Source organism: Triturus cristatus, chromosome 3_1, assembly GCF_964204655.1.
Source record: "Triturus cristatus chromosome 3_1, aTriCri1.1, whole genome shotgun sequence".
NCBI classification, from domain to species: Eukaryota; Metazoa; Chordata; class Amphibia; order Caudata; family Salamandridae; genus Triturus; species Triturus cristatus.
The window spans coordinates 499,751,886-499,779,198 of record NC_140583.1 but is presented as its reverse complement, the minus strand read 5'-3'; the positions used below and the strand labels follow the sequence as shown (position 1 = coordinate 499,779,198).

General features: G+C 43.7%; 1 protein-coding gene across 3 annotated transcripts in view; it reads right to left on the bottom strand.

Moving 5' to 3' along the window:
* Nucleotides 1–27,313, bottom strand: part of FURIN (furin, paired basic amino acid cleaving enzyme) — a 382,970-nt gene that overhangs the window by 337,572 nt on the left and 18,085 nt on the right. The window contains exons 2-3 of one of the 3 annotated variants that reach the window (XM_085644361.1): nt 18,426–18,541; nt 18,228–18,324 (exon numbers count right to left, since the gene is read on the bottom strand). The exons of the other annotated variants lie outside the window; for them this stretch is intronic. The gene's annotated coding sequence lies outside the window, so the exon portion shown is untranslated. The remainder of the gene's footprint in view (nt 1–18,227; nt 18,325–18,425; nt 18,542–27,313) is intronic. 3 annotated transcript variants of the gene reach the window in all.

Sequence of the window (27,313 nt, the reverse complement as noted above, 5' to 3'; positions counted from 1 at the left end):
TCTATCCTTCCCATGAAAGCTTTACTATGATGTGCATTTTTCACGCTCTTGCCCACTAGGGCAAAGTCCTATATATGTTATGTATTTGATTTATTTCATAGAAATATTTCATATTAAAACGTGCTACCAAATCCAACCATAGTACTAGGGGAAAAAAGGCCATAAATGCAGAGAAGTAAATTCCTTTCCTCTCATTCCTGGACTCATGCCTGCGGCATGAAGGGTGCCACTGCGCCCTCTCGATGACTCTGGGGGCAACGAGGAGCAGGCCGAAGTCCTGGCATGAGAAGGCAGCCTGCGCCCTTGGTACCTCAGACTGGAGGAGGCCGATGAGGACTCGCTTCCTCTGGCAGGGAGATGGCGGTGTCCCGCCACACAAATGCCCGCCCACGCCGAATGCCAGCCAATAGCCCACCACAGCGGAAGTAGGCCGTGATTGATAGCGGGTATCCTAGTAGTAAGCACCCCCTGCGGTCCAAGCCGGCTCCTCGCCCGATTCCTCCCCAGCCCCTCTTCAGAGCCGGGCCTCGGCACGGTCCCGGGGGCCCCATTAATTAAAAACACGTCCAATTAAATGGCAGGTGTAAACGTGCAGTGGCGGGCGTCTCTGCCCTGCACACCGTGCTCCCTCCACGGGCTCAGCTGTGCACCAAGAGGCTCTCTGAAGCAGTGCCAGTCTGCCAGGGTGGTAGAGTGCCTGGCTAACTCCTCCCCCGTCTGTTGTTTGTAGTTATTAAATTTTGTCAGCTATGTCCTGCTGCCGTTAAAGGTGTATTGTGCGCGGCCCCTGGTTCTCCCGCCTGCGCCCTTCTGTCAGGGCCATCAATCTTGTAGCATGCCAGCGCTACCAATGACGGCCTTGGACATCATTTTTGGCCAGCCCTCACGCTGAGAACGTGGCAGTGACACGTCATGCGCTCCACCACTACGCGCTCTCGTGAGGAGTCGAGTCTGTGGCAATGGCAGTGCTGGGGGATTTCCTGCTGCAGCAGGAGAGAACCAACCCCTACATAGAGACCCTGGCTGCCACCACTGTGGAGTACTGGAGGCTGAGTAAGGTAAGAGGGAGCTTAAACGGGTTTCAGAGGGGAGAAAAGGATCTTTTGTGAGTGGCAGTTCACAAGTCCTATAAAAAGAAGTGGGGGGTCAGAACTTATTTTCAAGGGCAAGATTTAGGCAGTAAAGTGAAAGATGGTCTGGACACTTTTAAATATACCCCCATGAGTTTGGATGGGCATTCCTAGAAGTGGCACTTGTCCATTCAGTATCGCATGGCAGATAAACATCACAGGACAGCAACATTTGTGGGCAATAGAAGGAGGGCAAGTCAAGGCTTCTCAATGGCTTTAGTCCTCCCTCCGTTGCACACAAGTCCTAAAACGACACAGACAAGCCACGGCACCTTAATACCTCTTGGGAGTAATTAGCTAGAAAAAATCTCTCAGGGACGCTTTCATGTGCTGCTTTATACCACCCTCTTACCTTTTCTAGGAGTAGTAAATGACACGTGGTACTCGGTTTATTTCATAGTGATGTACCAAGGGTACATTTTCCTCCACCTGCAAGCGTGGTTGGGTGAGAGTGGCAGCCGTAGGGTGACCAGAATAAAGTTCACCTTTTTCTGAGATAGAAAAGGATGACTGAGCATTCGGCACAGCGCATTTTGTAACTGACATCTGTGAGGTAGGCAAGGAAGGTCATGTGTTGTGGAACAAGAACTCATTCACAGAGTGATGCTGAGTCACGGAGAGAGGTGGATTCTAAATAGGGTTTGAAGACACTTAAACCAAGGATGAGGGCAGCCCCGGTGGGTGCCGCAGGACCCAGGTAAGGTCTTGAGAGGCAGGGGAGGAGGGAGGTTCTTGTAAATTTAACCAGATCAGCACACCCTAAAACCAGTTCTCTACAATCGCAGTTTATGCCTAGAGGAGTAGGTGTTCGTGCCACAGAAGCTGGGCACATGATAGGGTAGGTGGCTTGAATATGACCAGAGGACAGGGGTCCTGCACTAGCTGTGATGTCATGGATGAGATGTCATGGATGGGACAGATAAGGAACAGAGGTCCTGCACATGCTGTGATGTCATAAGTGAGATGTCATGGATGTGGCAGATAGGGGACAAGGGTACAATCTGTGATGTTATGAGTGCAATGTCACAAACAGGGTAGGTAGAACTGATGTAAGTTTTGGGTTTCCTTCTGCTTTTCCTTCAGCGGCATAGCTAGGTGGGGGCAGTCCACCCCAGGTGGCACTATTTTGGAGATGGGGGCTGTCTAGCCCTGGACCGTGTCATGTATGTGCATGTAACTTGCATGATCAAGGTAACTATTAGCGGCGATACTACGTGTCTCTCGGACCTCTTTCAGGTGCTCGCCGTCCATTTTCCCCAGCACCCCCCCAGGGGGCGGCAATCTGAAGGGTAGCCCCGGGCGCCACAAGCTCTAGCTACGCCTCTGAGGCATACTATGAACACAGACGAGCTTGGGATCCATCCATTGCTAACCATTGCTTAGCTTTCCTTTTCACTCTCATTTATCATGTTCCAGCTTGAAAATCTTGTATTTGTCCCTACCATAAAGGCATTGCCTCTTTAACATTGCTTTGACTGGCTGGCATCTTTGCTTCCATTGCTTGCTTTTAAGCACCATCTGTTTCTTTTGTGTTGAGCACTCCATGAGAGTGCATGCCTTATTGAGCTGTCACACTCATGTACTTCTCTCCCTGTGTTGCAGTCACCCACCCCGGCACCCAGTTGCACTCACCCATATGCTTTTCCTCAGTGGCCCCTCTACCAACCCATTTCCTCCATGTAGCTTCCTCATCCCCCGCGATGCTCTTATGGACATTGCCCTCCACCCACCCCTGTGTTGCTTTTGCGTCCATTACCCCCCACGTTCCCTGGTGTTATTACCATGTCTGTTACCCCCGCACTCCCCGTTGTCCTTTCCGCGTTCGTTAACAAGTCATGGTACACTCTGTTCCTTTCAAATCTGTTCCCCTGTGTTGCTTCGGCCCCACGCGTCGCTTTCGTTCTCCCCCTCACATTAAAATTAAAAAATAAAAAATACAAAAGAATCTTTTTTTTGAGCTACCAATTCAACTCACATCAGTAACTAAAACGAAAAAGAAAGTACATGCATCCACCTAGAAAATGACAATGGCAGTTGCTTCAGCCTATCACCCCACCCCACCCCTCACCCCCCACCAGCTGCACAGCATGGATAAAAACCATTCGCAAAGCTAATAGATCACAATGCCAAGAGCTATAGGATTTGCCCATGCTGGTTTCCTACTTGCAACCCTGAGGTAAGCACCCATTCTAGGATCAGAGCCCTTGGCATGCGCTTTATTTGGGATTCTCCCAAGTTTGCACATGCTGTTTGCTAGAACAGCCAAAGGACAGCAGTGCCAAGAACGCTCCCGGCTTCCCTTCAAAGGGAAGAGTGCCGCGCATTGCATACGACATCCAGGAAGTACGCAGAAGTAACGTAATAACATGCGTCAATGTCGGTCGTCGTTTATGGGTTGTCTTTTTTTTGTGCAGTATTGCCACTTTACTTTAGAACGCCAACAAGGAGGCATTAACCCAAAATTTGGATAAATCTCAAATGCAATACGTTTTGTTGGATTTCACAAGGATGTGAAAGACAAGAAATGCTCGGGAAACATACAACATAAAATAATGTAAATACAGGGAGGAAACAACGAAGTTTAGCATTTGAAGGTGTCCACAGCCACAAAGCATGAGACCTGGAAAGGTGAAGGGTAAGACCCTTGTAAAGACGGAAAGAAATGGATCCCAATCAGGATGGTTAATCTACCATCAGACATTTCACTGTGTGTCGCAAAGCCTTTTTTCAAATAAGGAAAAAAGTTACATAAATAATTCAAAGCAGCACTTTAAATGAATGCTGGACTGTCTGGAAATGTGCAAGGGACCACTGTAGCAAGTATATTTGGGACTTCCAGTGAACAGTGGTGCACTTGACGATCCTCTGCGGGAGGCCTTGATTAATTTTCAGTTTTGGTTGAAGAAGGGAAATAAATCCTAACTTTCAGTGAGTCCCACTTACGTTATTGAGCAATCGTTCACTCTGACGGTAGCCTGGTATGCAGAAATCCCTAGGTAATGCAAACACTAAAAATATGTAAGAAAAAAACACGCTGAAATATTCAAGGAAAGTTAGCATTTAACCGAACGATCATACTAATATGTCCAGATTTTAATAATGAAAAACGTCAGCAACTATTTTAAAGTCAAATACCAGAAAAATGTAAAACCAGCATTAGCAATTCCAATAGGTCGTGATTGTAACTGAAAGTGTTTAAATTAATAGCGAGTTTGAGCACTAATACAGGTCTTCATACATATGCTCTGTTACTTATCATTGTACACCTACATCCTTTCGTACTATCACATCTGGCTGGTGGTAACACCCACTGCCCCGCCCACCACCCTCCAAAAGGCATCATACATGCTACAGAACTTCTCATCTTAGGCCTGAAGAAATAATTGATTGAGCTGCATTGGCCCCAATGTGCCATCACGCACCAATTTAAAAATCAGCAGTCAGGTCACCATAAGACTAGAGACTATGAAGTGAAAAATAAGCAAAAAAACAAAGACAGCACCTTTTTCCATCTATGTACCCAGGATCTGGAGTAACATCCCTGTATTCATCAGGACCTCCCCGATACTGCTCCAATTTTTCTAACTGATAAAACTGCCTAGATTTTAGGCAGAATTTTTATAACAGGATCCTGGCCAGGGTGATAGAAGAGTCTGCTTTACACCCCTGTCAATATGGGGTTAATCGTTAAGTGGGAACCATAGAGCAATGTCTGAATTTAAACTTTATTTTAGGATAATACACAGTTGCAAAACAGTCCGTTATATTTGGCCTTTATGGACCTCTCATCAGCATTCAATTGCATGAACCAGGTCTAATTGTGGCATCTGCTTGCTGCTAGAGGTTTGGATATAGTTCTGGTACACTTTCTTGCATACTTGCACAAGGATATGAGGGCCAGGGTCCGCATCAGCATACTGGGTGAGGTATGCAGGGATACCGGCATTCATTGCGGAGTGAGGCAGGGTTGCAGGTTGGCCCCTTTATTTATTCTTCACATTAATGAGCTACATTCCCACTTAATTCGTGCCACTCCTGATGCACCTATTATAAAAGGCAGTCCCCGCCCCTCGGTCGTTTATGCGGCCGACGAAGTGCTTATGACTCGCACTCTTAGGGCATTGCACTTGCTTGTACATACCTTTGATGGTTTTATGTCCTCCCTTGATCTTCAGACTAACTTTTCTAAATCTCACATCATGCCTGCGGCCCCATGTATAGTACCCTTTCGAAAACGTCACATGGTAACCACTGTCTGAGCAGTGTAATTAATTTTCCCTATCTGAGAGTTTTTTTCTGCCCAAGGATCTTGGTCTTATAATATTGCTCTTCGCACAACTAGGCTCTCCATGGCTAATGGCTCACTACTCAGTCTTCCACAACTTAAAGAGGGTGCTCCTCTTTACCCATGTTGTTAATATACAAATCGCAATGTATACTGATTGCCTTGTATGGGGCAGAGGTATGTGGGAATTTGAACTGCATGACCATCCAGTGCGTAGAAAACAGAATTTGCAGATCTCTTCAGTCTGTACCCATTCCAGTCTCGCAATTTATCGGTCACAAGGACCTGGGCATTCCCTTCTTAGTAGACCTAATTAGGGCTTGCCAGTCGGCGAAATCGCGAAGTAGTCCTAACTAAGGAGATAAGGGACTGCCTCTCTTTAGACAAGAGACAACCAATCCCCTGGTTTGCATTTGTAAAGGCTGAACTCTGTAAATCAGCACGCAGTTCATTTTCATTGATCCATTAACGTGTGAAGGTGTTCACAAGAAGCCTGTTGTCAAAGCAATTTAGGATTATGAGGAATTGATGCATTTGAAAGATATGGATGACAAAACGAATGTTGTGCAATATCTCGATTTGAGTGAATTTGACTGTCCCACCGATTACATCAGTCTGGCTCATACCCAATGGGAACGGTCTTTGTTGGTCCTTTTTAGATCTGGAACTATGAAATACCTGCTGTGCTTCCGTGGAGGCTACGTATCCAATATCATATCCAAGCCCTGTCCCTGAGAAGAAACATCTGGCCAATCTATGTTCCATTTTATGATTTTTTTTATTTTAAGTATACTAGATTGTTCTTGATTCCACTTGTTTTAATACTACTCAATGCAGACCAGCCTTAAGATTTTTATTGTTGCTTTTAAATGAGGAAGCTGTTTTGTATGTTGGTTCCTTCTTAAAACATTCTGCTCATGCAGGAAGGACTCTGCTGCTCTCAAACTAGGTGCATCATTTTATTTAATACAAAACGGTGTCTTGTTGTTTTAATGGCTGTTTGTACGTTTTTATTGTGTACACTTTTATGGATGGTCGAACACATCTGAATAAAGTTTTTACTGATTGATACTGCTCCAATTCAGGAAAGGGTTGAAGACGCACCTCTATAAAGAGCATTACATCACAATGTAGTAGTAACGGTACACTTTTACCCAAATCAAGCAACCTCTCATATCGCTTGTCGACTGTATGCCTGCCTTTGACCCTGTACAGCACTCCACTGATTGTTAGCTAGGCTTGCTCTGTACAATACCACACATAATACATACATTCATCCATCAACCTTCTTTCTTAAACACTGGGCCACTGGAATTATGCAGTAGGGAAGGAACAAATTATGTGGCAAGGCTGGGTAAGTTATGTGGCAAGAAACCACCAATCATGTGATGTATACAGCACATTTTATGATTGTAATACTTCATTATATTGTCATTCGCACACTTGTTAACACTGCCTGGGCATTGATTGTACCTAATTAGTACCAGTTTAACACCCAAATATAGCAATATACAACAGAAAGGTGACCAGCCATGCTTTGCAAGGGACCTTAAACTATGCAGCAACACATGTAGCTGGCTTTCAGTAACTTTTGAACCATTTAAGCTAGAAACTTTTTTTTCTGTCAAAATCTGCAGATTATGCAGCAGACTGTGGATTATGTGGCAAATCTAGAATTATGCAAAAACCACCATGGCTGCACAATCGAATATTCCAGAGGCCCTGCCCATACACAATAAAATACACCTACAAACTCAACAAGCATATGCAAAGGAAATTAAAAGATTGAAAGTCTAAAAAAAGAAACTCAATATGTTTGGCCTATTTTAGCAATATATCTGACAGTTGCCTTATAATATCGCATTTAATGTATCATTAGGTTTAAAGTTCCAGCATAGCTGCCACATTTATAAGGAACATTTTTGACATTGTGGAATGATACACTATGCATACTACCATTCAAATACAGCCGCAATATTAATCTATGGGATTCCATGCCACAAAATACCGCTCTATTGCCTTTAACACAGTAAAATAACAGTCCACCCACTGCTGTTTTTTTGAGAATAAGCCTTTCCCACAAGTGCAAAACAAGATCTTTCAGTGGAAACAGCCACCGTCTGTCCAATCAAATGCTGAGCTCAGGGCAATCAACTTTAGGCGGAGCCAAAGCTCCTCAGCAGTAGTTCTGAAAGCTCTTTTTCTGTAGCTCGGGTTCGGTTAGGAGACAGCTGCACTGTTAAGCCAGACCCACAGAGCATCTAAATCTTGTGAAACCAACCCTCCATTCTACCAGTGCAGATAAATATTGCACAAGACAGAAGGGCTGCCCCACAGCTTAGAGATAACGAAACAGGAATTCGACGCAGACACCAATTAATAAAAAGATGATGTTCTGAATCCCAGGGCTTAAAGTGGGATGAAAAAACAGCGGGGGGTGGGGGTAGAATTCTCTCAAACGGGCGTGGCCGATTTATTTAAGGGTATGGCTTACAAACACCTAAACTAAAACCGCTCATTCGCATAGTGTGCCTCCCGACTGGTATTTTGCGGTTTGTCATTGCATCCAGATATATAATACAGCAAGTAACATCACACCTGCAAGAAGTCAGAGCTATTAGATTGGTCAATGGTTGTTAATTGCCCAAGATAAATAAAGAAGTGGGGAGGGAGGGGGGCTAACCAGGTTAGGCAGGATGCAAGTGAAATCATGACGTGTGCCATCACAGCGCAAGATGTCAGGACGCGTGACATTGCACATGGCATCACAGGAAGACCTCACTTGAAGAGACTTCACAAGAAGGGACATCAGCCATTAAGACCTCACACACATGTTTATCAGGCATATCATGAGTACATTTAAGCACATTACGAGATTTAACAAATAGAATTTGGCGTTGGGGTTGTGCCAAAAAAGTAGCGCAATCCAGACGCAAAATCTGGGCCCCAACGGATACATTTATTTTCTTTAACCCTGCCGCAAAGAAATTGGCATGAAGGAGACGCATGGTAATAGATCTATTATGCTTAATTGGTTGCAAAGTCTACATTTTAAAATATTTGAGTGGGTTAAGTCATCTGCTGTGCAGGTGCCCAGTAAATCTCAGGGAATAGTAATAATGGTGAGATAACTCTGGAGGTTAAGGCATTTGCTGGATAGATCTGTGTTTTGTAAAGTCCCAGATTTCAATCAAAGTAGTAGAGAAGGTAAATTTGTCTCCTGCAAAGCACATCTAACACGCAGATGTCAGATTTTTATTTTATGTAGATAGTAAAGCAAGTTACTGCTTTTAACACAGAGATCCTTTTGTTACCTGCAATTCATAAATTGTAATCCTTCTAAAAGTCCACAGTGAGGTATGAAGGACATGTGACTCCTACACTTTGTAACCCTCACCGTCTCATGTTTCTCATCTTGTACAGGGATTATCACATGTACATGATTGTCAATGTATAATGTGTACGTTTCGAAAAGAGTTCAGACACCCTGCATTGGGTTGCATAGGCTATAAAAGAAATAAAAAAGTGCTATTGAAATTATTTGTGTAAATACTGGGACAGACCAAAACACCTGACATTCTTACAGTGCATGCATCTCTAATATACAGAGACTGAACAAATGCAAAAGCATGCCTCTCTTAAGTAGTTGTGAAGAGATTTTATTTATTTTTATTTTATTTAGAGAGTTTTATATAGCGCTGACAAGACCAGAGGGTATCAGAGCGCTTTACAACATGTACACATGTAAACAAGAGCGAGCAGACAGATAGGGCAAAAAGGAGACTCCTCGGGAAGGTACTACGGTGTATTGGTCCGAAGGTTAGAGGTGTCGGGCGAGGAGGAGATCCTTAAGTTTTTTTTGTAGGTCACGAAGGAGGGGTTGGTTCTGAGATCTGCTAGTAGGGAGAGCCAGATTTGGAGGGCATTTCCCGAAAAGGAGCACGCCAGGGCTTTTTGTTTGTGTCTCTTTGGGGGAATGAGAAGTAGGTTGATGGTGCTTCTCCGGTTTCTTGCCTGGCCTGCCTTGGTGAGCTTGGCTGCAAGGTAGGCTGGTTAGCCAGTGTGAAGGACTTTGTGGGTGAGACAGGCAGTTTTGAACTGGCAGTGAGCTTCAATGGGGAGCCATTTGAGGTTTTTCCAGGGAGGGTGAGATATGATCGTGTCTTTTTGTTCCAGTGACCATCCTTGCTGCTGTGTTTAGAGTTGTTCTCATGGGGGCTAGGTGGGATTTTGCTGTACCTGTGAGGATAGCATTTCCGTAGTCTAGTCTGGATAGAATCAGGGCTTGCGTTGCGGTCTTGAGATCATTAGGCGGGAGGAAGGGTTTGATTTTGTGGAGTAGTTTTAGTTTGAAGTGGGCGCTCCTAGCAGTAGCCTTTATGTGAAGGCTCATGTTCAGGTTTGGGTCCAGTGAGATGCCCAGCGACTTGGCGGGGCCGGTGAGGGTACGGTCGAAGTTAAGGGAGTCCATAAGCTTAATCCATTCTTGGACCTGGTGGGTTTGACAGTCGTTAAAGAGGAGAAGGATTTCTGTCTTATCTTGATTAAGTTTTAGGTGGTTGTGTGATAGCCAGTTTTTGAAATTTCTTTAGGGTATCGTTGAGATGGCGAATGTCTTCTGGGGAGAGGTAGAGCTGGATGTCATCTGCGTATAGGTGGTAGGTGATGTTGGCTTGATCGATTAGGATAGTGAGGGGTTCCATCTAGATATTGAAGAGAGTGGGTGAGAGGACCGAGCCCCGAGGGACACCTCTGGTTATATTGGAGGTGTTGGAGATTGCGTTATTTATTTTGATTTGTCGCGAGCGGTTTTGGAAGAAAGAGGTGAACCATTTCAGTACCAGGCCATCTGCTCCGATCCGTTGCTTTAGTGTGTTGAGAAGAAGTTTATGGTCCACCGTGTCGATGGCCGTGGATAGGTCTAGGAGGATGGGCAGTCAGCAGCGACCAGCAACCATACATTTGTGGATGTCGTCTGCTATAATTAGTACGGCTGTCTCAGTGCTGCAGGCCTTTCTAAAGCCTGATTGGTGAGAGTCCAAATGTACATGCAAGACCTACAATGAGTCTTTTCAAAGTTACATCAAAAGCAGTAAATGGTGGTACTGCTCCAGAGTTGACATTTTTTCACCCCCGAGGGTTAGGGCAAAAATGGAAAGCCCGATATGGACTAGTCTCAGCACCTACTTTTCAGAATTGCCGGTGCAGAGTACCGGCAGGACCCGGAAAACTTAAAGCCCTACTTTGCCCTCTAAACCACCCTCTCCCCCCAACCTTCATGAAGCCAGTACGAATATCAAACCGTACAGGGAGTTTTGCACCATCAGACAGGTTCTCGTGCGTGACATGTGAAGGATTTCTAAGCACTGGCCGGGCCTGCCTCCTGACATCGTATTCTAACAAGGTAGCACAATGCCCCTTGATGCTGGACCCATTTAGGCACGCTTGGACAGCTTTCCAGCAACGATACGGACAAGGCGCACACCCTACCCGGCGTGCAAATGAAACAGAGTGCAGAGGCCCTGACCAGATCACCAGAGAACAGACGTGCTCAGAAAGCCTCCGCTCCGCTTAGACTGATAAAAAGACAAGCTATGAAAACAGCTCAAAGTTCACTAATGATGTTGACTGCCAGCCACGCGCACCTCCGGTCCTTCACCTGTGTGGCCGCTGCATCAGTTGCAAGGCTCTCTGGTTCGTCACTTGCCTTGGGGCACACTCTACACATATTCATCGGAGTTTGCCCAGGTAAAACAGCAAAGGTCTTCAAGCATACTGAATGTAATAACAGTACTACTCATGTTACGTTGTTTTGGGAGTGCAGCATCTTTTGCAGCATGGAGGTTGCCCCAACGAACTAGGAGGAGCAAATGAAAGGAGGATTCGGGTGAAGAACGAACAAGGGAGGGAGGGCCCTTCTTTATACAAATAATCAGCCCCAGCACATGGGCTGATAGGGCAGTGTAGCAAGTGGTCAGCAGAATACTGAAAACCGCCCCCCTGGCATGAGCCAGCGTGGCCTAGGCTACCAGAGTAGGAACTCCGCCTAGCCTACCAGATGGCTGCTCTCTTCAGGACCGGACGACGCCTAGGCCTGATGAGGGAATGGGCTCACATCTGGAAGAATTCAAGCCCCTTGATGAGGTGTAAAACATGGTGTGCAAGAATATGGTGGACTCTGGTCAGCCTAGTCTTTCCCTAGGAAAGGTATAACAATGATAAAATCTTTACAGCCACTTGCTAATTCTATGGAAATATAGAGCAGAGAGGTCAGTTCAGGATCCACGGCTAAAATCTACTAAGTGAAAGGTTGATTTCAGGAGCCCTCTCCACTAAAATAAAAAAAGGCAGTCTTGTCACCTAAGATGCCCTGTGCCAACTCATCTACCTCATCCAATTACCTACATTTTGAGCCATCTCTTGTCCTATTTTATCTTGATGAAAATCTTCCCCATGCGACACTGCTAGGAGCCCCACAGGGTCACTGAGCGTGTGAAGGCACTTATATACAACCCTCACACACTAAAAGGCAGGCAGGTATTGCAAATTTTCAAACTCCGCTGCCAGTTAAAGAGCACGTGGAGCCTCTTGCTTTACTCTGCCCTGATTGTAAATGTCTATATGGAATGCCCATCTCTGAGACATAAGAGGTTGTTCCCCCATTAACAAAAAAACAGTAACATCTCATCGTATCTGAGCTTTGTGACAAGGGTTTTGGAGATTGTTCTTACAATGGTGCTCCTCATGACAGAGCATCCTGGATCCATTTGTAAAACATCCCTAAAAATGGCTTGCAGTTACATATAAGGTTCCACTGTACTTGGCCTTTTCATCACTATGAATGGAGTGAGTTCTGGATTTCATCCTAAACATTGACATTACTGCTAAACCTGCAGTTGGCCACCAAAGACCACACATGCATTTTAGCCTCCAACAAATCAATATATAAATGCAAGATCCTTGTAAACATTTAGAGATGTAATTTAGTACTACTTGCAAGGAAGCACCTTAGCGATGGCCTAACACAGAGTCACTAGAATTGTGCAACAAGGAAGGACCAAATTATGCATTAGGTTGATCAAATTATGCGGCATTAGAAGCCAAATGATCGTATGCATTATGTGGCAGATGGGACAAACCCATATTCCAGAAATTGCTGCATCTGCATATTTAGAAAACCAAAAGGGGTTCTGGCTCGTATGGCAGCAAGGCCAAACCAATTATAATATAAGAACAAAAAGACAAGCCAATGCTGCGTGTGAATTTGCCTGAAATTTTTCTGGTCCCAGAATCAAACAGGGGCACAGACAACCAATTGTTCCGTTGGATTTAATCCTGTGACAAATTTTTTAGTTCACGTTTAGAAACATTTTGAATTTAACAATACATATACATTACAAAAAACATGGAAAACACTTAACTTGATGAGGACATCATTAGAAACAATTAGACACCACTATATTCATTCATACAATCACCCATGAGGACAACATTCATACTACTCATACTACTCGTACAACCAAACTAACGTACAACATAAGACAGAAATCTTCATTCAATAAATCTTTACAAAAAGGCCATCAAATCACTACTGTGCATAATAATGAGGCTTAACGCTGTTTTTTCGCAAGATTGGCCGTAGAAAAAACCAGGGTCTACGCGTTTCGAATCCCTTTGTTGAGGGGATTCTCGTCAGGACCAACACTTGACTGCAAACAAAGCAGAGAAACAAAATTTACTAAGCTGGCCCACTTTGTGAGAGAAAGACCGCATTGTCAAAAGGGATCTTACCTTAAACTAAGGAACGGGGAACTCTGCCCAACCCTAAAGAAAGGGAAAGCCAATAATGTTATCTATTTCTGTAGCAACACTAGTCTAAAAAACCACTAGTCTAATAAAAACCACCCTACATCCGTTTTAATGAACATACTCACACAACATAGAGACGACATGAACACACAGTCTAGTTTTAGTTAGTGAGACTTACGGGTGTGTGGAGCGGTGTCGGGTTGACTGAAGGAATTTCTTTCTGAAATCAGGACAACCACGAGGTTTTCCGAGTGTAAATGGATACTAAGGAATATCTGAAAGCATGAATGAAATTAAATCAAGGCGCGTCCTTTCGCCTACAATGTTTAACCTGCAGTGGTTTGAAAAGGTTGCGCGATGGTCTCAGGGCGCTTACCTCCAAAGGAGGGGGAGGAGGATTTAATCCACTGCTCGATCGTCTACTGTTCGCGGCAGGAACTAGCGCGGCGTGAACTCAGTCGGCCGTTTTGGAGATATTGTCATGCTTGGAGTATCTAAAGGAAAGCATAGGTACCGTCAGGTTACTAATGCCTAGGCAATCCAACAGCTTGCGTGGGCTCTGTTTAGAAAGCGGGGAGCAGTTACCTGAAGAGCCGGCGTTGTCCGTGTATCCTTTCTCAGATAGTCAATCACCCATTAGGTACCTGTTTTCCTATTGGAGCATTTTTTAACCATGCGCGGGGAGCGCGACTGTGAGGCTTCTGGGATTCGTAGTCTGCCTGAAGGTGTTAGCAGAATCTGTTGTTTGACGAAGGTTAGCGGGAGCGCCAAAGCTGACGCATTTGTCTGTTGTGAAGCGCTGGTTGAACGGAATCAAGCCATGTCGGCAAAGAGAAATGTCTAGCTACAATTGGTCGCCAATGCGCCAATGACATGCAATATATTATCTTACATCAGTGGAATAGGCTGAAGACAAGGTTTGCTCATCTGCTGTATGGATGGCAATCATAAGTTATATATCTCAGAGAGTTCATTCAGTTCATCTACCGACGTGTTGAATTTAATAATGAGCATAGCTTCTCTCTGAAGTAATTTAGTGTCCAAGTCCCCACCTCTCTGATCTTGTTCCACTCGGGATATCACTGACCATTTGACATCCATTTCGGTATGTTTTTGCAGCATCCAATGATTCACCAACGGTGCGTTTGGAACATTTTTACGAATCCGGGATTTATGTTGCTGGATTCGATACCTTATCTCCTGGTTAGTTTTGCCAATATACAGTTTATTGCATGGGCAACTGATGCCGTAGACTACGAACTTAGATTTACAATTCGAGAAACTCATGTTTCCAATGGATCCCCTTGTGGGCAAATAGATTTCCTTCAATGGTGGAGTCACAGCATATGCATGTTCCGCATCTGTGGTGGCCTTTTATGGGCGGTAGGCCCAACATATTTCTTATGTCGGTACTTTTTGTCGTGGGTAGTGCAGCTCGCACTATATGGTTGGCAATATTTTTGTCTTTCCTGAATGCAAATAGCGGGATCTCATTGAATGTTTTGTCCAGGTTCTTTAACAGGTGCCAATTTTGATTAATAATTTTCTTAAACCAATTTGATGTTGGATTGAATGTGGAGACACAAACAATTCTCTCACTTTGTGATTTTTCACGTCTTTCCAGTAATGTTTCTCGTGGTGTCCACCATGCTCTTTTTATTGCTCTTTTCAACAGTTTCTTCGGGTAGCCTCTGGCCAGCAGGTTGGCCTTAAGCTTCTCTGCATGAAAAAAATATTCATCTTTAAATGAGCAATTTCTGCGGATTCGCAGGAATTGCCCATAGGGCAAGTTCTCTCTTAAACTACGTAGATGGTTGCTAGAATAATGTAGTGCTCGATTTCGGTCAGTTTCTTTCTTGTATAGCGTCGTCATGAGACGTCCATTAGTAGGGTATACCTCAACGTCCAAGAAAGGCATTTTGGTTTTAGAACAATTCATGCTGAATTTTATATCAGGAGTCCTATTGTTGAGCCAATTGACAAAGGATTGTAACTTTGGCTCATCTCCTGACCACACCATGAAAACATCGTCGATGTATCGGACCTAGCTACTGATACAGTCGGCAAATGGATTGTTGTTATGAACAAATTTGTCCTCATATTTGGACATATAGAGGACCGCTACCTCAGGGGCAAAGGGACAGCCCATCGCCACGCCTTTAATTTGATAGTAAAAGTCCTCTTTAAAACAAAAATAGTTGTTCTTTAAGGCGAACGTGGCTAGCTCCATGATGAACTCTGTCGGAATTTTTTCAGGTTTGGGTCTACTGTCTAAGAATGTTTTAATCACTGCTAGGCCTTCATCTTGCGGAATCTCCGTGTACAATGATGTGACATCAAGTGTCACTAAAAATTGTGAGTCTTCTTCAAATTCCATTGTTTCAAGTTTAATTAAAAAATCGGTGGTGTCCTTCAGATAAGATTTTACTTCTGACATGAATGGTTTCAAGAAAAAGTCCACAAATTTTGAGATGGGTTCTGTTAGTGACTCGCAGCCGGAGACTATTGGTCTCCCCGGTGGGTGATGTTGATCTTTGTGTACTTTTGGGAGTACATAAAAGACCGGGGTCCGGGGATGGATGTTTAGGTACTCAAATTCTTTTTTGCCCAAGAATCCTTGGTCAAAGCCTTGTTGCAGTATGTGAAAAAGTTTGTTTTGTAGTTCACATGTGGGGTCTTTTGTTATCCTCCTGTAGCAGAATTGATTAGAAAGTTGTCTATTTACTTCGGTGGTGTATCGCTCAGTTGCCCATACAACGATGGATCCCCCCTTATCAGCTTGTTTTATTATTATTGAAGGGTCGCTTTTTAGGTCGAATAATGCTTCTTTTTGAGCCTTGGTAATATTTGGTTTGACATATTTCTTTTTGTGTTTTTCAACTTCAGCTATTGCTGAGAGGATCACTTTTTCAAAAATAATAACCTCTTTGGGGACTTTTGACGCTGGAGGGCAGAACCTTGATTTTTTCTTTAATCCAGTTGTCTCTGTGCTTACTTGTATGGGGTTTTCCAAGAAGAAGGTTTTTAGCCGAATTTTGCGGCAGAATTCAATGAACTCTGTCTTAAGTTGTACAAAGTTGGTCCCTTTAGTTGGTACGAAGGATAGTCCCATTTCTAGAATGCTGAGTTCTGCATCTGTTAAGACTTTTTCTGATAGATTAAAGATTGGTGAAACGTTTAGTTTTTGTAGTTCTGACGTCTTGTTGACATCTCCCATGGTTGATTTGTGTATCTGGATCTCCCTCGAGGTTTCCGTTGGCCTCTCCCTAAAAAAGGCGGTTGTTGTTGATAGTTTTGTTGTGAATTACCTCTTCTGTTGAAGTCTGAACGGTTATTCGAATTATCTATGTCACTACCACTAGAAGATGATGTTGTATCCGAAAAAGTGATAAAGTTGTGTCTCGATCTGCCCTGGTATTCAGGTAGAAATTTGCGTGACTCTGGTCGTGAATAGAAATCAATCTGCAAATATGGGTACACTTTATCCAATGAAAAATTCCTTTTATCCTTTTCGAATTTGTTACTCTTCTGGTTTACCGAATAGTCTTTAAACTCTAGGATTTCTTTATCAACTTTTTCTAGAAGGGATTTAGCATCCGAGATGAGTTGATTTGTTTTAATTTCGCTTTCCAAAGTTGCGATTTCCTCTAGTTGATGTTTGGACAATCTTTGAGCCGTTTCTACTGTGAGAACCATGAGGTCCCTACTACATTTCGTCTCAATTAGGCTATAGCCTTTTTTGTATATTGGGTCATCTGTAAATATTACAGGGACGTTACGGATCTGCAGACCTCCTGGGATGGTTCCAGCTCTCAAGTGCTCTATTAGGAAATGACCATGTAAATCAGTCCTTATTTGTTTTTTCTTGAGCCTTATGAGTCTGTCAGATTCATTATTGATTTTAGCTGTGGAGCTTAATGCGGCTGACGCAAACAATGGTGGGTCGCTTAGTAGTTTCAATATATGTTCTTCACTATATGCCAGGGTGTCATGTTCTGTCATATTTTGGACGCTTTAGACAAACAAAACAATTACAAAACTTACATAAAAGGAAACGTGACTCCTTAGTATGTACGAGGAGGACCTCCACTTCCGGTCCCCACTAACCAGTGGACATACCTCAAGGAGGACCACTTACCCTCACAAAGAACAAACAAACCTCGCGGGTATGCACCCGCTAGACTACCTAGAAAACCAAAAGGGGTTCTGGCTCGTATGGCAGCAAGGCCAAACCAATTATAATATAAGAACAAAAAGACAAGCCAATGCTGCGTGTGAATTTGCCTGAAATTTTTCTGGTCCCAGAATCAAACAGGGGCACAGACAACCAATTTTTCCGTTGGATTTAATCCTGTGACAAATTTTTTAGTTCACGTTTAGAAACATTTTGAATTTAACAATACATATACATTACAAAAAACATGGAAAACACTTAACTTGATGATGACATCATTAGAAACAATTAGACACCACTATATTCATTCATACAATCACCCATGAGGACAACATTCATACTACTCATACTACTCGTACAACCAAACTAACGTACAACATAAGACAGAAATCTTCATTCAATAAATCTTTACAAAAAGGCCATCAAATCACTACTGTGCATAATAATGAGGCTTAACGCTGTTTTTTCGCAAGATTGGCCGTAGAAAAAACCAGGGTCTACGCGTTTCGAATCCCTTTGTTGAGGGGATTCTCGTCAGGACCAACACTTGACTGCAAACAAAGCAGAGAAACAAAATTTACTAAGCTGGCCCACTTTGTGAGAGAAAGACCGCATTGTCAAAAGGGATCTTACCTTAAACTAAGGAACGGGGAACTCTGCCCAACCCTAAAGAAAGGGAAAGCCAATAATGTTATCTATTTCTGTAGCAACACTAGTCTAAAAAACCACTAGTCTAATAAAAATCACCCTACATCCGTTTTAATGAACATACTCACACAACATAGAGACGACATGAACACACAGTCTAGTTTTAGTTAGTGAGACTTACGGGTGTGTGGAACGGTGTCGGGTTGACTGAAGGAATTTCTTTCTGATATCAGGACAACCACGAGGTTTTCCGAGTGTAAATGGATACTAAGGAATATCTGAAAGCATGAATGAAATGAAATCAAGGCGCGTCCTTTCGCCTACAATGTTTAACCTGCAGTGGTTTGAAAAGGTTGCGCGATGGTCTCAGGGCGCTTACCTCCAAAGGAGGGGGAGGAGGATTTAATCCACTGCTCGATCGTCTACTGTCCGCGGCAGGAACTAGCGCGGCGTGAACTCAGTCGGCCGTTTGAGATATTGTCATGCTTGGAGTATCTAAAGGAAAGCATAGGTACCGTCAGGTTACTAATGCCTAGGCAATCCAACAGCTTGCGTGGGCTCTGTTTAGAAAGCGGGGAGCAGTTACCTGAAGAGCCGGCGTTGTCCGTGTTTTCCATGTTTTTTGTAATGTATATGTATTGTTAAATTCAAAATGTTTCTAAACGTGAACTAAAAAATTTGTCACAGGATTAAATCCAACGGAACAATTGGTTGTCTGTGCCCCTGTTTGATTCTGGGACCAGAAAAATTTCAGGCAAATTCACACGCAGCATTGGCGCATCTGCATATTTGGCATAATTCCAGTGACCGACTAAACAATACTAAATCGTTACATTTTTAACATGAGACCCAAATTAAAGTCTTTAGGGTCCATGCTGTATAATCAGATGACAAAATGGAGAATCAAATCAGGGAAGTGCTTTAAAGCGTCATAATCTAGATCGGTCTATTCAGATATATCAGCCTTCCCTCCACATTTTGAATCACACATACTAGCCGGTGGCAGCTTTTGATGGCAAGCCAGATTACTGAAATCTCATAGAATCTTCCTGCACAACTGCAAAATGCTACAACATCACTGCAGTGATTAATTTGAAACAAAATAAATGACATGGCCCTTGTCAGGAGGCCACTGCAGCTTGCATCATCCATTGCCCCTGCCAGCACTGCCAATGACAGAACCCACATAAATACCTACCATCACACTCCTAGTAGTGTGGCAGTTCAGCCATTACAGACCTCCAAAGCTATATGTATGGCTTGGGGAGCAGGTATTAGTCATTTTTAATGTATATTGACTTAATAAACAGACAGCCGTTGTGTTCATTTTAAATTAGATAAACAGCACCACTATGTGGCAGATTGTCATAAGTGCTGGTGTTGACAATTAGGTGCTAGTACTGAACCCTGGAAACCACAAGCTCAAATTAAGCACTGCATCACTAGTAGAGCTGTAGTAGGCACACACAGATCACAAGGCACATCAACACAAAACTGTTAAACTGGCTACTAGTGGACAAATGCAGTATCAATTAAAGCTCATTATTTTGTAGCATAACAGGTTACAAAGCCTTCACTACAACGCAAAAATAACTGTCTCCAATAACGGCAACTCGCGGGGCATAAGTGCGCAAACTACTTATCCTCAGATGAACTCTGAAATTCACGGCAGTGGAAATTGTGTGAGTCAAGGACTCGCGGACCTGGACCAAACTCCAACTTTAGTTTAGCACTGAAAAGATTTCAGATTCAAGTTTGGTTCACTCAGCACTAGTACTCTCACAGCTCCTATCAAATTAAAAAATTAACACAATGAATAAATACAAATCTATGAATCCATGCTGCATAATAGGTTATGTTATAATTTTGAACCCAGTGGGTTTTGGGACCCTTACAAAGTACCTTCCCCTCCGAGATGAACATGGAATACCAGTCATACAGGAAGGTATATGCAAACCTATGCTCCTAAAATATGACATGAACACATGGGGAGATATGTATGCCCAAGGGGAATTCAAAAGGGCAGATAGTTTTTTTGGGGACAACACTCCCACTACCATAGAGCGATTCCTATACATTCGACTACGCCAAGATGTCAAAGCCGCTACTCCAAAGTTCCCGGAGGAATCCCCCACATTGCTCCCATTGCACCAACTGTTGCTAGCTGGGGCCTCTCATGCAGTGTCCTGTATATACAAGGCGACAATAGGAGCAGGGACACAAAACATTGAAGGCAAAAACGGGGTGGGAAGCAGAATTAGGATATCAATTGACAGACGAGATCTGGACATGCTGCTGCCAGCTAATGGAGCGCATTACAGCAAGTAGCAGATTTCGGATTATACATTTTAAATTCCTCCATATGATGTATTATAACCCGGTAAAAATGCACATCCTCCAACTGCGGGGCAACGATAAATGTGACTGATGCAGACAGGAGGGAGTTGGGTTTTTAAATCGCGCATATGAGTGTAGAGACATAGCGCACTACTGGACCAAGGTGGGAGTGGCCCTGAGTGACATGGCGGGCGAACAGTTGGACTGAACACCGGAGATGGGGCTCCTAGGTTATTTACCCGGGTATAAAGGGCGAATCAAACGTCTGATAGGGGTGTGTCTGCTCATTCGAAAGCGACAAATTGCATGTAGATGGGGGGGGGGGGGGGGGGGTACAGGGCACCGAAATTTAAGGAATGTCTGGCAGATATGACATATTGTCACGAGCAAAACATATATGCGGAGCTGCTCCCTCCTCGTTCTAGACCCTGCAGCATTTTGGAACCTCTCACGACTTATCTTCAGCGTATGACTGCCAGTGATACGGGTGTATGAGTGCTACATGTACAGGTCAGCTGGCTGGCTGGGGCCACCGGGAAGCGTAGAATACTGGAGCCGGCAGATACAAAGCAGAATGTGCAGTGATGTACACCTTGCCTGCAGAACAAGCTCACTGTGTACTGTGACCAACCTTTACATGCTAACAACTGTGCTGTACCAAATTGTAGACTTGCACTGTAACGGAAATGCCTGATAATTATTGTATGTGTTGTATTCTTGAACAGAAAATGCAAATAAACAAAGTTTTAAAACCTTACAGTGTACCTACAACAAAAGTGCAGCACCACTTTACATGACACTAGACAACCTTAAATGATTATCAAACTAAAGTGTGTCACAGCTCCTAGTCGGGCAAAAACCGACATTTATTTTTATTTTGAGAGTTTTATATAGCGCTGGCTAGACCCGGAGGTATCAGAGTGCTTTACATAAGCTTCCACAGAAATTACAAAATTACATCAGTTGCACGCTACATCGGTTACTAGAAAAACATTTCAAGAGAGTAGAAGACAAAATACATGAAGCTTAGAAGGGTAAAGGGGTGGGGAAAAGGGGTAGGAGGTAGATAGGATGGAGAGACGAAGGAGAGTCTGCTCAAAGTTCGGCTGGGTAGGTGACTGGCGAGGAGGAAGTCTACAGCCCATCTCCTCTTTAGCTATCGCGTAGCTCCACTGGGCATCAGCCAAACAGCTAGGTCTCAACGGGAAAGGGGCAAAGAGGAGGGTTAAATGGAGCATAAAAGGAGAAAGGGGGTGGAGTAAAAGGGTAAGAGGGAAAATACTTCAGTACAGGTGTTATTAGCGAAAACGAGAAGCAGGATTCAAACAGATCAGGGAGAGTTGGGAGTCCAAAGGAAGGAGACAGCAGCGGAGGAGAAGACAAGACAAATGTCCGAAAACCGTCTGGATAGGTGAAGGCCAAAGCGGTGTGCCAGAGCCAGTCTCCCCTATAGCTGTCGGAGCAGCTCCACCAGGAATCGGCCATGCGGTTCGGAGTCCGCCGGCATAGGGTGATGAACAGGGGTAGGTCAAGGTTATTGATCACTGTAGCTCTGAGGCTGGGGGTTTTCAGCCACGAGGCTTGTCCATGTGAGATCAGTGACAGCCATTTTAGGGTCAGGCGCTGAGTGTTGTGCAAGTCTTTTGTTGTTAAAAAACCGGCCAGTTCCCTGGATAGAGATTATGGTCAACCAGGAGACTACAAGATGATCCAGGGCGGAGGTCACCAGTTGGAGAGAGCCGTAAGGTCCTGCCCTAAGCAAAAGCAGCCTGGGTGCCATGTTGGGGTCAGGCGCGGGCGGGAATCAGTAATTGTTTAGAGAAAGGAGATAATATACACGGTTCATTTAAATTGGTTCAAGGAATAGTCAATGATCCACCATCATACAGAATACGTATGTAAAGTAAAAGTGCTGTGAATACGGGATCTGCCTACCTAATGAAGTTAACCAGCCTCCACGTGCCCACTATAACTTTATTCTCAAGCAACTAGCAGGCAATTAATTCAACATCAGAAATACCAGCAATCAGGGCAGAGGGCATGAATTTTGGAGTACAGGGCCTTATGAATTGGAACACTGCCAATCACCCACTGAGAACACAACTGAGCAAGCTTCCGTCAAGAAACAACTGAAAGATCAAAACCTGAGGGAAGCCCCTGCCTGGGCAGAACCATTAAACTGCAGTAAATGTTCAACGTCAAAGCTACTTGACTCTGATGGGTGCTTAGTGCACAAGAAACCAGAGTGTACCGGTTACTGAGTTGGAAGGGACGACAATTGTCCTCAGACATTTCAAACCAGTATAGCCTGAAAAACACGAAACAGGCAACCCTTCTTTAGTGAACAAAGAATTTTGTGAACATGCATCTATTAGGAAACGGGGCATGTGCGATTGAGTTTGTCGACAGGTCAATGTCGCCAACACTATGGAAAATACCTATATGTTTCAGCGCCATGCATGCGAACTAGCGGACGCCTGCACACAATGAAATCACGTATCCGCACACCCCCTCGGCTAACTGTACGGCGAAGCCCCCTTCTGAAGCAGGCTTGTCGTTGGTCTTAAGGGTGACCCATAAGAAGCCGGCACTCTGACATACAGTCACTGAGACGCGGCAGTTCACTTACTAACATCGCGAGGACTTTACAATGCAGCACTGCAGAAAACAGTCAATACTTTGGGAGACCGTGGGCCAGACAGAGCGGCGTTTATCTCACACACACAGTCACATGAGTCACAACTGACAGCAGTGGCACTGGGTCACGTGGGAGGGGCTTGACAGGAGCGTGACAGGGCCGGTGAATAGGGTACACGTCACTCCTGGTGAGTGAGGCAAGAAATAAAGAGGGTGGGCCAACCAAAGGCTCCAAGAGCCCTGTACAAGCCAAGTTCTTAAAACATTACGCAGATAAATGATTTGACAAACATGTAAAAAAACTATGAAGTCTCTTCAACATTCAAAAAAGCATTTCTTTAGCATGTGGAAGCGTTTGCCCGTGCTACATTAGATGATACCACTGTCTTGAGAGGCATCGAGCAATTGTTTTTTTTTTTTTTTTATATCCCGACAATGATTTAAGAGACAAACCAACAGTCATGTGTACATGAGGTGATAGTCTGTATACTTATCACAGAGGGAGCAACATCATAATCTGTTAACCCCTTAACTGCTGGGCATTCCCCCCCTCAGTGCTGAGCCCTTTTTTGGGCTACTGGAGGCCGTTCATTGTTATGCCCTCATGACGTTTTGTCCACATAAAGGTATACATGCCAAATTTGTATCCCTCCCCCCAGCATCCGGGGGAATTCTAAAAGGTACCCAGGGTTTGTGGATCCCCATGGCGTGGAGCAAGAAAATAGTTCACATATAGCTACATTTTGCGTTTTTGTGGAAATACAGAAAGAAAAGTGCTCTGCATAACAGTATCCGTTTTTTCATAAAAATTGCACCTTTAAATAGTTAGCTGTGCTAAAGACACAATCTTCCCAGCTTTCAGGAACATTGAGAGATTAATCTAAAAACCTAGTGGCTTATTTACAAGCCCCTTGCGGCACTTTTGCGCCGCCGTTGCTTCACTTTTTGTGAAGCAGCGACGGCATAAACAATGCACCAGGTTGCACCCTATTTACAAAGTGACACATCTATGCAGATGCTTCACCATGAAACCCCTGCACCACATTATACCAGAGTCAAGTATAATGTATGCAGGTTGGGCATTTCTATGGCAGGAAGCCTCGAAGTGACACAGTGAATCTACAAGATTAAACTGAACCACTTCTAGGGGCCCACTGCGTCAAAACCTTACGCTGGCTTGGAGTAGGCTTAAGGAGTGACATAGTGCAATAAGAATAAACCTCCCCCATGCATTGCTGGAGTTGCGTCAGGCTTTGACCACTCCAGTAATTCGTGGGTTTTGTGCCAACAGATAGGTCAGAATTTCTGACGCATCCGTCAATCCATGCTCCATATTGTAAATACAGCGCATCCATGGTGGCGTAAGGGTTTCTCTCGCAGGCACAAAGAAACTAGCGCATCGCTGCATTAGCGCAGCGATGCGTCAATTTCTTGTAAATAAGCTCCCTGATTTCAAACACAATTTTGGCAGAGGTGGCCCATTTTTCTTGCTTTCAACTTACTTCCAGTTTGTGATGGAAGCCAGTGTGAAACCCATGGGTGATCCAGGAAAGCTATATATTTCTGAAAATTAGACAACATTCTAAATTCAGCAAGGGGTCATATATGTGTAGATCCCTTAAGGATTTCTCAAAGAAACTAAATGTTGAAATAAAGATTGAAAACAAGTAGGAAAAAAACAGCCATTTGTGACGATATTTTCATCTGTAACTTTGTCATGATGGCTTATTTACAAAAGCAATGTACCATTATGTTCGCTAGACCATTTTGGTTGTGAGGATATATAGGGTTTGACGTTTTTCAAAGAACCCAATGTACCCAGAGCCAACAACTGAGCTACACTGTGCAATGGTTTTTCATTGCGTAGACAATTCATATCATGACATATGCAGAGTTAAAAATAGGTATCAAGGTGGTAATCTACATATTTCTGAAATGGCACATGATGTGGAGTTTAGGAGCAGTGGTTAATTGTACAGCTTTGAATTTGTGGGTACCTGTGAGGGCCTCGGATTTAGAGGGCAGTCTTTCAAAAGGTCTTCTTTCTTACACACTGGCTTTCATTTAGAAGGCACAAATGCAGCCAAATTCAATTGGTAATAACAAATGTCCTACTATTCTATGCTCCCACGTGGTCTTTTGATAAAACCTCACGTATGCAGGTAGGCCTAGTGCCTGCAACAGGAAACAGCCCAAATTGCAACATGAATACATCCCATTCTTCCACTCAAAACTGATCGGCTTTCTGGAAAGTGAGTAGCTTTGAATTTTAGGCCCTAGCTCAGCTGGCACATGGGGGCACATTTTTGAAAGCTAGACAAATAAAGGAATACAGGGAAGGGTGACTTGTGTGCCTCTGTAGGTTGCTTCACCCAGAATCCCTTGTTAACCTCAAACTTTGATTACATTTTTTTTTTAAATCTCACATTTCTGTGATGGAAAGTTCTGGAATCTGCGGTAGTCAAAAAAATTATTTCCAGCCAGCATTCCGTTAAAGTGTTCTGATAAAAATTGTACCTCACTTGTGTTGGTATGACGACTGCCCGCGACACGAATCAGCCCAAAGCGCACCATCGATACATTAAAATTTTCCACTCAAACACTCAAAGCGGACCTGTTTTTGCAAAGTGGGTATCTGTGGATTTGGGGCCCTACCTCAGGCAGCACCTGGAAAATCTAGCAAACCTGCAGAGTTTTGAAATCTAGACAAATGAGGGGGGGGGGGGGATGTCGCGAGGTTGGTGTGCCTTGTGTGGATCCCTTAAGGTTTTTTTTTACCCACAATGCCATGCACTCCTCAAGCTTTGTCTGAAATCATGCATTTTCCTTACATTTCTACGATGGAAACTTCCAGAATCCACAAAATTACTGCCACCCAGCATTGCCGCCCCACTTGTGCCGATAAAAACACTGTGTGGCTGGGCATAGTGCCCGCGACAGGAAAAGATCAAACAAAGGTCAATGAGAGCCCTTATGTGGAGACTCCTACTGAACTCAGTTTGATCAGCTCATGTTGTGGGCATTAGGCTCAAACATACAAGTGGAGCAGCGTTTTTAAATCGGCACAAGTGGGGCAATGTAGCTTGGGTGTTAGGAATTTTGTGGATTCCAGAAGTTTCCATCACAGAAAGATATATATATATATATATATATATATATATATATATATATATATATATATATATATATATATATATATATATATATAAATAAATACATTTTATTGCACAATGTATTAAAACCATTGCAATGAGACCACATATAAATATACAATATAAAATGTTGTTCCCTTATTGAACAGGATAAAAAGACAAGTTGTTTCGTTTCAATCAATTATGCAAAGATTAAGAAAATGGAAAGCCTATTTTGATTACTATAAACATAAAAACCTTAAAAGGAGTTCATAAAGTGTCCCAGCCTTACAAGTTAAAATTCTATGTGATGGGGGGGGGGGTAGTCCAGAGAAGCCCTTATTGAATCAAATATTTCATGAACCGAGCCGCCAGCTGCGCTGATTCACCTTTCATGCACTCAACTAAAGCAGCGTGACATATTCGTATATTTAAAATACGCCACATTGGGCAGAGCCAGTATATTCTCAATGGACTCAATTTCTCGAAAATGCACAATATTTGAATTAGTGATTCCTCTGCTGCTCCGCAGGCTTGACACTTGGTAGATACAGACTCTTTATATCCTTGCCGGTATTTGTATGCCAACAGTGGGATCAGGCCGAACCACAACCGCATTAGTTGTCACTTTAGCATTGGTTTTAAAGGAGAGGACAGGTAATATGGCAAGGACACAATGGCATAGAGGGTGAGGCCCAGCTTCCATGCTTTAACTTTTTTTAGTGTTTGCATATCACAGTCGGCAGACAGTAACTTTGCTTGTTTTGTTAAAAGTCTTGCAGCCGCTGATGTGGATATTGGGGCTGACCACATTTCCTTTGCATCCAATACCTCCACACAATGAGCTAGATATTCATACCGTGTGGACCGTTGGGTGTTTATCATTGTCCAGATATGTCGTTTCAAGGTGTTTTTCCGAGCTTGTTTAGCCTTTAGACAATATGCAATAAATCACACCTTCAGGATCCATTTTTGGGAAGAGAGATTGAATTCTCTCCGAATTTGAGCAGGAGCGTGGCAGTCGGCAAGAAAAAAACTTTACGGAAGCAGGCTGACTGTGCTCTATCCAGCCATGTAGTCATCTTGTCTTTGAAGGCTATTGCTCCATGTGCTACTGATGGTAGAAATGTTGCCCCCATTAATCGGATTAGGGGAGTAAAAT